The sequence below is a fragment of the Leptonychotes weddellii genome, unplaced genomic scaffold (assembly GCF_054177405.1).
Source record: "Leptonychotes weddellii isolate Sample4059 unplaced genomic scaffold, ASM5417740v2 HiC_scaffold_2056, whole genome shotgun sequence".
Taxonomy (NCBI): domain Eukaryota; kingdom Metazoa; phylum Chordata; class Mammalia; order Carnivora; family Phocidae; genus Leptonychotes; species Leptonychotes weddellii.
The window spans coordinates 637-13,746 of NW_027792401.1; the positions used below are offsets into that span (position 1 = coordinate 637).

General features: G+C 41.5%; 1 long non-coding RNA gene across 1 annotated transcript; it reads right to left on the bottom strand.

Moving 5' to 3' along the window:
- Positions 1-266: 266 nt before the first annotated feature.
- On the bottom strand, positions 267-13,104 carry LOC145718717 (uncharacterized). Its single transcript, XR_014141981.1, has 3 exons — positions 12,806-13,104; positions 2,144-9,750; positions 267-726 (listed from the first exon to the last, which is right to left on the bottom strand). It is a non-coding gene; the product is annotated as an uncharacterized LOC145718717 (long non-coding RNA).
- Positions 13,105-13,110: the final 6 nt, after the last annotated feature.

The window sequence follows — 13,110 nt, forward strand, 5'->3', positions numbered from 1 at the left end:
AACATTGGATATAAAGTGATAAGGTCCTAACTCACATGGGAGTAAAAGATATACATCTCAGAGAATTCATTAACAAAATTGACTCTTTAAGAAAAAAAGGCTGGGGGGCACGCCTGGGTGGCTCAGTGGTTAAGTGTCTGCCTTTGGCTCAGGTCATGATCCCAGGGTTCTGGGATCGAGCTCCCCATCAGGCTCCCTGCTCAGCGGGAAGCCTGCTTCTCCCTCTCCCACTTCCTCGGCTTGTGTTCCCTCTCTCGCTGTGTCTCTGTCAAGTAAATAAATAAAATCTTAAAAAAAAAAGAAAAAAAAAGGCTAGGATTTGAACTTGAATACCTATAGAAAATGATAACATCCATGGAAAAGTAAAGTTGGGAAGGGAAATTGTTTTGCTTTACTGTGTGGTTGTCGGCTGGACTAGCAGGATCTTGCACACCTGGTTGAAGCTTGAGTTTGGACCACCCTATGTTTAGGGAGGGGGCTCAAATGAGTGGGAAGGGCCCAAAGTAGACCCTGGGTGATGATTATACCTGGGGCGCAAAAATGAAATGAAGTGGGTAAGTGATGAATAGGATGCATAAGGGTCCCCGGGGAAATTTAATTAAGTTCCAGTCTTAGTTTCTAAACCAAAACACTGTCCATCTTACCTTTAGTCTTCTCAAAGTCTCAGTTGCCTCTGCTGTCATTTCCCATCAGTGTATAGGATGTTTTTTCCATGCTATCACGGCCCTGTGAAGAAAATAACTTCAATTTACTCTTGGTTACATGGTTAAGATTGTAATTTTCAGGCTGAATTGTCTAGATTGTGCCTTATTATTGTTTTTTTCAAATGATTTTTTTTCTGGACTGTAGAATCATACAGAATAGTATCTTGAATGATAGATTTTTCTTGAAAGACGTGGTTTTCTTTGAAAGATGTTTTTTGGATTTCTGTTTTCCCTTTTGTTTTTAAGCAACTTGGGTAATTTAATACATGAGTCCCTTCTTCCCTCAGGTAACTGTGAGAGATGGAAAACTGAGGTACCTTACAAAGTTTCGAACAGATCGAGGCAGATGCTCTGTACCTGCTGTACACAGGTATCTATCCTGTGTCCAATTTGGTTGTCTCATGATTGGCTTTTAGGGCTTTGTTTGGGGTTTCCTACTCAGTGTGTGTTCTGCCCTCCAAAACTAACACTGCTTGTGGGCAGTGAAAAATGGCAGCATTCTGACTGCATTATAGACCTGTAGATCTATAGATCCTCGCTTACAAATAGATTGGAGCCAAAGCCTTTCAGCCCTGTGGAATGTCATTTTTATGCTGATTTTCCACATTTAATTCCCAGGGCTGTGAATGGTAGTCTTGTGTGTTATATGGGGTTTTGTGAGTTATCCTGGTGGCTTCACTTAAAGTGTCCCAGTTTAGTGGTGGTAGAGCTGGGTACTGGAAGTTCAGGGTCTCCCTTAAGGGGCTTAGTAGCATGACAGGCTCTCCTTCAGACTGAGTTTTGGCATTAAGTATCCCTGCCCCACCTTCAACCTCTAGGCCTGGAGTGTCAGGGAGTAAGCAGTTCCTGGCCTTTTAAAGGCCATCCTGCCTTGCAGTGATTATAAAGGGAAGTCCGATAACCAAGGCAAAAATGTCATGACCTTCAACCTTCTCCTAAAGATGGAAACTAACGACATTAGTAATGATTCTCTGTAGATCTTGAGTCTGTTACACAATCAATTTAAGGAAATGTAGTATTCCATTGTTATTTCATAGGAAAGAAATTGCTGAGTTCCAGCTACATAATAGAAGAGCTAAATAGTATATCATCATGATGGCGTAAAGTCCCTTGATTTGAACTAATAAAGTGATTATACCAACAAAAAGAAAATGTGACATTGCAAAACCTTTGGAATTAAAAGGTATAAAACAGCAAATAAAGTCAATGGCGTGGTTGTGTGATTCTCAAGCATTTTCTTCCCATCTCAAAATGGCCACATCACTGGTAACACCACCAGTAGAGCTGGGTCATTCATGAATACTTCTGCCATGTATATTACTGTCTTATAATCTCCAGGGACCTTTACATATGGGGAAAAGGATGGTGGAGTTGAGGATGGAATAAAGAGATGAAGGATTCCCCATAAACAGGAATTACTCTGGGAATGGTGAAGGTACCTTACTCATTTTGTATAAATGGAAACCAGGCATAGAGTAGGTTCACTGATGGATCCATCCAGGAGTAGTCTGTAGTACTGTCTTCTGTAGTTCCACCCATTGTACTCCTTGAAACAAAGGAAACTTTAGGGAAACAATTTTTTTTTAAAGATTTTATTTATTTATTTGACAGAGAGACCGTGAGAGAGGGAACGCAAGCAGGGGGAATGAGAGAGGGAGAAGCAGGCTTCCCGCTGAGCAGGGAGCCCGATGCGGGGCTCGATCCCAGGACCCTGGGATCGTGACCTGAGCCAAAGGCAGACACTTAACCAACTGAGCCATTCAGGCGCCCCAGGGAAACCATTTTTCATGCTTTTAAAACCTAAGACCTAGATGGTCAACTTGTAATCAACAGTGTCTCAATAAATGGTAGAGTTTAAATCTGACTAGGTACCAAAGATTTATATGTGGCTGAAGACTCCCTATATTTGAAAGAAAAAGGCATGGTAGCATTCAGATGTGGGATTTTATTGTTGTGTGACCAACAATGCCTCTCTGGAGGCATATATGAGTATATGCATGGGAACAGCAGTGTTGTCTCTATGTTAAGCTGTGTGAACATATACTTCCTGTATTTGTAACTCCTTATACTAACCTAATACTTCTGTAGATAGCATAGTGAAATGTAAAATGTAATAGCAATGCTGTGGAGGCAAGGAAGACAGTATTACAAAGCCGGTTTTACATAAAGATGTATGACTTTGCATTATTCCCAGCTCAGGACTGCTTTAACTCCAGTTCTGGCCTGTATCCTATGTAACCTATGGCTGGAGAAGGTTATCTGCTTGTACCCAATGTACTGTTTTCATTTTCATGACATGACACATGAAGCAGGCGTACTTGTCACACCTTTGAACCATGGTGTACATTTTTTGTGCTAATGATAATTGCTATATCTTCTATGGTATATCCCCATTATGTAGTTAATTTTTTTAAAAAAGATTTTATTTATTTGGACAGAGAGAGCATGCGCACGACCACAAGCTGGGGGAGCGGGCGAGGGAGAAGCAGGCTCCCCGCTGAGCAGGGAGCCTGATGCAGGACTCAATCCCAGGACCCTGGGATCATGACCTGAGCCAAAGGCAGACGCTTAACCAGCTGAGCCACCCAGGTGCCCCTATGTAGTTAATTTTTTAAATAACTACTAGAGATAACAGTTTTCTATGCCCACCCCCACCCCACCACGTACAGATTGCGTTCTGAGTTCTGCTACACGTGTGTTAGAGCCTTTGACCTCATCACAATGTCCTCTGTATCCCCTTGCTCTATAAAATCTGGGGACTAAGGTTCTGGACTTTATGGAGAATAGTTGTGTGGATGCCTGGATCGTAAACCATCTGATTCCCTGTCAGTGAGTTACCCTAAATAAAATTGTAAACTGTAGGGAGTTGCTTGCTTTGTTTTCTGGTTTCAAAGTACCTTCTCAATTGGAGGGGTAATTTACTGTCCCTCCTCCATCTAACACCATGTGTGGGGTTGGGCCTGCGGTTCATGAGTGGGTGGACGCAAGCAGTGCAGTATGGTATCCACTGGTATGCACTGGTACTTCCAATGGAGAATCTATCCATTCAGTAAGATTGTATTGAACACTAATATGTCATTCAGTGTTTTGGAGGCTGAGGCTATAACAGGGAGCATAGTCTGAGCCCTCAAGAAGTTACCAGATTAGTGGGCAGTCAGGCAAGGAAATAGTCACTTTAGAGTGTGCTAGGTGCCTTGGTATTGAGAAGCACACAGGAGGAGCAGCTGAGAGATTCTGGGATTAGGCTAGGCTTCTGATTCAGAATTGAGGTGACTGTTGGCACCATCTTTAGAGTAAAGAAATGCTGAAGGTATCTTGCTTGAGAGCCGATAGAATGGTGGAATGTCCACAGGACATCGAAGTGAATAAGTCTAGGGCTCTCGAGAATGTTCAGGGCTGTCATCATCAGAGTATTGATACTTTAAGCCATAAGCATCACTGAGAACAGAAGAGTGAAGAGAAGGTCTAAGCCAGAACTGTGAGAAACATTCCTATTTAAAGGACTGAAGCCAAGTGTTACACTGGAGGGTAAGCAGGAGCAGCTAATGAGATAGTTTGGTTAGAGCATCTGAAAGGGTGTCATGAAATCCAGTTGCTAAGGATCTTTCATGAAAAAGTGGTCAACAGTGTCAAATGCTAAAAAAAGAAAGGACTAGAAAGGATTTGTTAGATTTGATAATGGCAATACTGGTGGTCCTAGCAAGAGCACTTCCAGAGATGTTATGGACTGAATTATGCCCCAAGCTTCATATGTTGAAGTCCTAACATCCAGTGTGACTACATTTGGAGAATAGGACTTTAAAGGAGTAATTAAAGTTAAATGAGACCATAAGACTGGGTGCCTGATTCAAAAGAACTGTTCTTACAAAAGAGCAAGAGAGAACAGAGTGCTCTGTGTGGGCATAGAGAAAAGCCACCCTTTGTAAAAATCTGAGTATAACTTGACTCCCCCACCCCCAAATTTCTAATAGCCTACTGTTGACTGGAAGCCTGAACAGGTAACATAATTGGTTAACACATATTTTGTATGTTGTATTATATACTGTATTCTTGCAATAAAGTAAGTTAAAGAAAAAGTGTTAAGAAAATCATAAGAGAAAATACATTTACTGTATTTATAGAAAAAAAATCTGCGTATAAGTGACCCACAGAATTCAAACCCATGCTGTCAAGGGTCAACTGTATGGGTAATTCTTTCAAGAAACTGCTCAAGTGGTGACCCCCAACTGAGGCTGTTTCCATACATTTTATTTATCTTATTATTAAGCCATTTTATTGAGGTATGATTGCTGCACATTGTATACAACTTGATGAGTTTGGAGATAAGTATATATCTGTGAAAATATTCCCCACAATCTATGCCATAAACCTTTAAACGTTTGTTCCTGCATGCATGCATGCTCTCTTTCCCTCCCTCCCTCTCTCTCTCTCTCTCTATATATATATATAAAACTTTCTATATTTATATATATGTAAAACTCTATATAAAATTATATATAGAGAGAGGACATAAGATCTTCCTTCATAAAATATTAAGTATATGATACAGTATTATTAATTGTTGGCACTATGCTATGAAGTCAATTTCTAGGATTTATTTATCTTATATAAGTAAAACGTTTTACTCTTTGATACCTTCTTGTTTCCCCCTCACCCTAGCCCCTGGGAACCACCATTCTACCCTCTTTTTTCTGTGGGTTTGACTATTTTATTTTAAGATTTTTTTTTTTTTTAATTTGAGAGAGAATGAGATAGAGAGAGAGCATGAGAGTAGGGAGAGTCAGAGGGAGAAGCAGACTCCCCGCTGAGCAGGGAGCCTGATGTGGGACTCGATCCCGGGACTCCAGGATCATGACCTGAGCCGAAGGCAGTCGCCTAACCAACTGAGCCACCCAGGCGCCCAGGTTTGATTATTTTAGATTCAGGTGGTGTCATGTAGTATTTGTCCTCTGTGTCTGGCTTATTTCAGTGAGCATAAAGTCCTCCTCTTTCATCCATGTTGTCACAAACTGTAGGACTTCCCTCTCTTTTACGGCTAAATAATACTACATTGTGTTTACCCATTTATCTGTTGATGGACATTTTCATTGTCTGCATGTCTTGGCTATTGTGAATCATGCTGCAATAAACATGGGAGTGCAGTACCTCTTTAAGATCCTGATTCTAATACCTTTGGATATATACTTAGACTTGGGGTTAGTAAAAAAAGTAATTATATTTTTAAGTTTTTGAGGAACTGCCATACTGTTTTTGGTAGCAACTTCAACCTATTTACATTGCCACCAACAGTGTACAAGGGTTCTCTTTTCATCACATCCTCACCAACTTTTATTATCTTTTTTTCGTAATAGCTATCCTAACAAGTATGAGATAATATCTTATTGTGCTTTTGATTTGCATTTCATTTCCCTCATCAGTTATTTTTTTTAAGGTACTTGATGGTTATTCTTTGGAGAAATGTCTGTTCAATTCCTTTGTCTATTTTTAAAATCAGCTTGTTTTCTTGCTATTGAGTTGTAGGAGTTCTTTATATATTTTGTATAATAACCCTTTATCAGAGATAAATATTTGGCTTGTAAATATTTTCTCCCATTCCATAGGTTGCCTTTTCATTTTGATTGTTCCTTTGCTGTGCAAAAGCTTTCTTAGTTTGATGTGTTGGTGTCATAGCCAAGACCTCAGTGTCAAGACTAATGTCAAGAAGCTTTTTCCTATGTTTTCTTATAGGAGTTTTGTAGCTTCAGGTCTTAACATTATCTGTCTATCTATTTTTTATTATTACTATTATTTTTTTTAAGTAAACTCTACGACCAATATGGGGCTTGAACTCATGACCCTGAGATCAAGCGTCACATGCTCTACCAGCTGAGTCAGCCAGGTGCCCCTCAGGTCTTAACATTTAAATATTTACTCCATTTTGAGTTGATTTTTGTGTGTGGTATAAGATAAGGTTCCAGTTTTATTCCTTTGTATGTCGATATTTTTGGTTGTCACAAGTGAGGAGTGGTGGTGCTAGTGGCATCTAGTGGGTAGAGGCTAGGGATGATGATGAATATCCTACAATGCACAGAAGAGACCCCCACAAGTGAGATTTAGCCCCTGAAATAAATAGGGCCAAGGTTCAAAAACCCTGCTGTGGGTGTCTGGCTGGCTTAGTGGGTAGAACATGCAGTGCTTGATCTTGGGGTTGTAAGTTTGAGCCCCACGTTGGGTGTAGAGATTACTTTAAAAATAAAATCTTTGGGGCGCCTGGGTGGCTCGGTCGTTAAGCGTCTGCCTTTGGCTCAGGTCATGATCCCATTGTCCTGGGATCGAGTCCCACATTGGGCTCCCTGCTAAGCGGGAAGCCTGCTTCTCCCTCTCTGGCTCCCCCTGCTTGTGTTCCCTCTCTCGCTGTGTCTCTCTCTGTCAAATAAAAAAAAAAAAATCTTTAAAAATAAAATCTTTAAGGGACTCCTGGGTAGCTTAGTGGGTTGAGTGTCTGACGCTTGGTTTTTCCTCAGGTCATGATCTTGTGACTCGTGGGATTGAGCCCCAAGTCGGGCTCCACGCTTGGCAGGAAGTCTGCTTGAAGGTTCTCTCCCTCTGCCCCCCGCCCCCGACTCATTCCCCCCACCAAAAAAATCTTAAAAGAAAAAACCCAAAACAAAACAAAATTCCTGCTATAAATGAGAGGAAAGAGCTAGAAAGATACGGGATCAAGGGAGGATTTTGTTTTTTAAAGGGATGAAAGAATCTTGAGGTTATTAGTTGCTCTTGGGCAGGGAAATGGACCCCTTTAAACAAGGTAAGAGGTTGTGAAAATTGATACAGACTTTCTTGGAGGGCAATTTGGTAGTATATGTGAAAATTAAAATATGTAATTCCACTATTAAAGAGCTATTCTTTTGAAATACGCACACATGTACACTAAGATATTTACTCATAGGTTTTCATTACAGTGTTTGTGGGAAGATGGAAGATTTTGGAACCAATTCCAACGTGTATGTGGGAATTCTCAGGACACCAGCAATTTAACTTAATTCTGATACTAAATACCTGGAGACAGTATCAAATTCCACAGGTAAGGGGCTCAGTCCTACAAGATTGCCCCACCCCTCTTCAAATGCCACTCAAAAGCCCAGGTTATCACTTATGATTCTGATAGACTAGGTTGAATGTTCCAATGCCCCCTGCTTTGGGTTTGATTAATTTGCTTAGAGCAGCTCAGAGAACACACACATTTTACTTACTATAAAAGTAACTCAGGAACAGCCAGACATAACAGCTGCTTGTATGTGCGGAGGGGTGAGGAGCTTCTATGCCCTGTTCTGGTGTGCCACTCTTCCAAGACTTCCATGTGTTCACCCTTCTGGAAGCTCTCCAAATATACTAGAGGCTCCGTATTACATGGGCATGATTGCCTATTGGTGATTCATTCACTCTCCTGCCCTTTTACCCTCCCCTGAAATCAGGGGTGTGGGACTGAAAATTCCTGATGTTACACATCCTTAGGTGTTTTCCAAAATTCACCTCATTAACATAAACCCAGTTGTGGTGGAAAGAGGCTTGTTATGAGTAACAAAACACCCATTTTGCCTTTATGGCTCTGAAGTGATTTCAGGAACCAGGAACAGGAGACCAAATATTAAAAAAAAAAAAAAATTCTTCCATTGCTCTCCTCAGTCATGAAATTCCAAGTGTTTTGGGGAGATGTGATCCAGAAACTGTGGATAAAGACCAAACGTATACGAGAAATATATTTTGGTCATCTGAATGACCATGTAGAGGGCCAAGGGCAGGTTGCTTCAGATGGGTCACTTTGACATGAACGTTGAGTTAAAAGCAATCAAAACCCAGCTGATTGAGGAAAAGCTCTTGATCTCCCCCTCAACTGCCTGCCTGTACCAGGAAGAGCGCTATTAACAGATTCCTCTTTATCTAAGATACTTATTTGCATAATAGGGCAGCCTTTGTTTTCCAAGCATCTCTCCTCTCCCTGCTAATGTCTTGCTCAGTCCCCTACTCCTGTCCTTAGCTCATATAAGCGTCTTATTGCTTCACTGTCTTTGGAATTTCATACGTAGGAAACTTTGATTTTCTCTTGTTATTCTGTTTCATGTCAATTTGATTCTTAGTCCAGCTAGAAGGACCTTGAAGGGCAGAGAACATTCTCCCTCCACAACAACCAACCCCATACATATTTTTCATAAATCACCATTCCACAGAAGGATAAATAAGAAACAACTGAATTGCACAAAGAAGAATGGTTAAATAGTTAAGTAGCACATTCCCACCAAGGATTTTGTGGCCATTTAAAGCTTGTAGTAAGCAGTAAGACTGCCAAGATAGAGTAAGGGAGATGAAGTCATAGAATAGTATTCATAGTGTTTTTCAGTTATGTCAAACTAATTAAAAAAACTGGTAATGTATTTTTTAAAAGATCTTGATGGCTCTATAAAACCATTTAAAGTAGATTTTCCTTTCACTTTTTACTCTGTAATGGCTCTGAATTGGGAACTTTTTATGATCATATATTTTAAAATTTTACTGAAACAAAAATTTTTTTTAAGAAGGCTCCATGCCCAACATGGGGCTTGAACTCACAACCCTGGGATCAAGAGTCGCATGTTCTACTGACTCAGCCAGGCAGGTGCCCCTACTTTTATAATTTCAAAACAGTTTTTAAATGCCAGTGGCAACAGAGAGTGCAGTGGGATAATGAAAGGAGGAAGATCCCTGAGGAAGCAGGAACAGATAATGATGATAGCATAAGTAAGAGCAGGAGCAACTAACGTTCATTTAGCAATTGAAATGTTCCAAACTGTGTTCTAGATGTTTTACAACTATCAAGACACTTAATTCTCGATGATTCTATGAGGTAAATATTATCTGTCAAGGAAATGGCAGCACAGAGAGGTCAGGCAACTTGCACAATCTGATAGCTCACGAATGGTGCAGCTGGATTTCAAAACCAGGCAGTGTGGATCCTCCAGAGCCAGTGCTCTTAATCACTGCCTCCACTGCTGGCTGAGAGTTGGGGTCCAGGGCACAGGTGGAGATTGGCCTGACAGGAAGAGAAACCTGATTAAACCATTGTGTTAGTTTTCTGTTTCCGCATAACAAATTAGCACAAACTTAATGGCTTAAAACATTTATCATCTTACAGTTCTATAGATCATAAATCTGGGCAGGCTCAGTTGGGTTTTCTGCTTAGTGTCCCACAAGACCCAAATCAAGATGTCAGCAGGGTTGGGCTCCTATCTGGAGGCTCTGGGTAAAGATTCTGCATCCAAGGTCGTTGAGGTTTAAGTTCCCTTTGGCTGTAGGACAAAGTTCCCTGTTTCTTTGCTGGTGTGGGTCAGGGGCCTCTAAGTAGGATTTGCTGTAGTAATTAGAGTCTGGGCATTCCTCACCTTGTAGCCCCTTGTAGCCCTGTCATCTTTAAGTCAGCAGTGGCACAAGGAATGTTTCACAAGCCTAGAATCTGAGTTCCTATATTGCTCCCAGCCAGAGAAAAACTCTGGCTGTTCAGATTTCATTAGGAACATCCAGATAATTTCCCCTTCCTTATGCTTATAAAATAACCTAATCACGAAAAAATTCATCATATTAACAATCCTCGAGATTAGCAGGAAATCTTGGGGCCATTTTAGAATTCTGTCTGCAACAACTATGATGATTGATTGGTAGGCTATCTTGGTGAAGGGATGTCCGAGGGCTTGTAATGACTTCCTGAATAGGAGTGGAAAATGCTCCACTCGAGAGGAGATGTATGAGAATGAAGGTTTGAGTAGGTAACTAACAAACTTTTGGTTTGCTAGTCAGCTTTATGGGCTCAGTAGAGTTTGGAGATGATGAATTTGTGGGGATGCCAATCTATATGGCTGTGTGATTTTTCTTTTAAAGATTTTATTTTTTTTTAGAGCATGTACAAGTCGGGGCAGGGGCAGAGGGAGAGAGAATCCCAAGCAGATTCCACGTCTGAGCATGGAGCCCAACGCGGGGCTTGATCTCATGGCCCTGAGACCATGACCTGAACAGAAACCAAGAGTTGGTTGCTCAACTGACTGAGCCACACAGGTGCCCTGTGATTTTTCTCTAGTGTCTGGTTATAGATGCAGAAGTGGTTTGAGGTTTTTCTGAGAAAGCAGGGCAAAAGGACTACAGGTCAAGGGAGATGACAGGCTTAAGTAATGGGGCTCTGGGATCAAGCCAGAAACAAAAGATAGAGAAAACCAGAGTGAGGGAGTAGGGACAGTAGTTACCTTGCAAGGGTTGGAGGAGATGGCCAGATTTCTAGTTAAAGCAGGAAGTGGAAGAAGGCTCCATTAAGAGGCTAAAGATACAGAGCAGTGGTTCTCCAAGTGTGGTTCTCAGACCAACAATGTTAGCATCGTTTGGGGACTTATTAGGAAAATTCCCAGGTTCACCACAAACCTACTGAATTAGAAATTCTGGAAGTCTGGGAGCACGGGAATCTCTGTTTTAACAAGCACTGTAGTTGATATTGATGCCCCAAAGATTTGAGAATCATTGATGCAGACTTTCATATTGTTTAAGAATACTTTTATCATGAATAAGATTCCAGAAAGACAGTAAGAAATTTCTAGAAGAGTTATGAGACGAGTAGGAAACACTGAGACCTACAGGAGAGGTCAAATGGCCCATGTTTTGCATGCTGACCTAGGATGCCGAGGATAAATGTAAAGGACACCTGAATTAACTGGCCTTAGAATTTTCAGAAAACACAAACCTCAGCCTGCCGATTCCATTCTGTACCAATGTGTTACTCAGGTACTACTATTCCAAGGCCAAGAGTGGGAGCATTTATTGATGAGCAGGAGATGGGTCCATTCTGGGACTGGATTGGCTGTTCTTTAAAGTCGGGGGGTGGGAATTCAACCCCCAGGGAAGAGGACAGAAATGGGAGAAGAGTTACTGGGGCCCTGAAAACAGGAATACCCCTGCTGAAGAGGGAGGGACACCTGTGAGGATGATCTATCTCTATATGGTTCACTCAAGATCAAGACTTACTCTCGCTCAGCTGCAGGCACCACACTGATGGGCTGTGGCACAAAGCGAGAGGAGCACAAGTGGGCTGTGTTTAATCAACAGGAAGATGAAGGAAGTGAGGGATGTATTTTGGGACGTGGGTAGCTGACCCCATATAATAATTCCCCTATATTTTTTTAAAGATTTTATTTATTTATTTGACAGAAAGAGACACAGCGAGAGAGGGAACACAAGCAGGGGGAGTGGGAGAGGGAGAAGCAGGCTTCCCGCGGAGCAGGGAGCCCGATGCGGGGCTCGATCCCAGGACCCTGGGATCATGACCTGAGCCGAAGGCAGATGCTTAATGACTGAGCCACCCAGGCGCCCCTCCCCTATATTCTTAAAAATTTTCTGAGTCAATGACTCTGGGAAAAATCTTGGGACTCAGGCAGTAAAATCCAAGCAAGTGAAATACAGTGTAGCCACACAAAATTTTTCATTGCTTTTATATTAACAAACCATCTCAGGTGATTATAAACACACACCTTTTGCTGCAACAATGCTAAATGTACTTGATATTAAAATAATCTGTTTTATGCTGTTAAAAAAACCCCCAATGTTCGTATCAGTGTTTACGGCATTTGTGTAAAAAAAAAAAAAAAAGCCTATATTTATTGTGATATATAAAATATTTCTGGAAGACCAAACAAGAACCTGGTAAAACCGGTAGCCACCGGGGAAGGGATATGGGCAGCTAGGGGAGAAAGGAAGAAGGAAGAATTTCATGATTCAACCCTGTGTACCTTTTAAATTTGGAGCACATGCATGTATTATTCAGAAATAAAAAAGAAATACATTAAAAAAATAATGAGCTTTTATTATCCTCGACAACAGAGAAAAGTTGAACCTGAAGTCTCTGGGAATTAAGTAGCGCCCTGGGGAGGGGAAGGCTGCAGCAGCACCTGGAGCTTCCTCAGAGACTCATTCCCTCGGTCGGGCCACCCTGGCAAAGGCAGCTCGAAGGAATCACAAACTGTAGGGGTCAGCGGGAGGACGACACTGAACAAAGCTTTTCTGCCTGAAATCAGCCGCTGTCCAGAGCTAGTGCCTGGGAAGGTACAACTCACCCTCCTGGGATCACATCTTTGCTGGAAGGCAGGTGAGAATTCACACACGTGACACCAAATACCCTGCTCTCTAGGCGGCTCTCTCCTAGTCCTCCCCGATTCCACATCCTCTGGTCTTTGGCCACAGTGTCTGATTTGGGAGAAGAGAATGTTGAACAAGTCAAGTTGTTGTCAGTCCGAGTCTGAACTCTCATTCGACTTGGAAGACTTATGCTTTCGTTTCTTCTTCTTCTTCTTTTCTTTCTTCCTTTTCTTATGCTTTTCTTTCTTCTTCTTTTTCTTGTGTTTCTCTTTACATTCTGAGG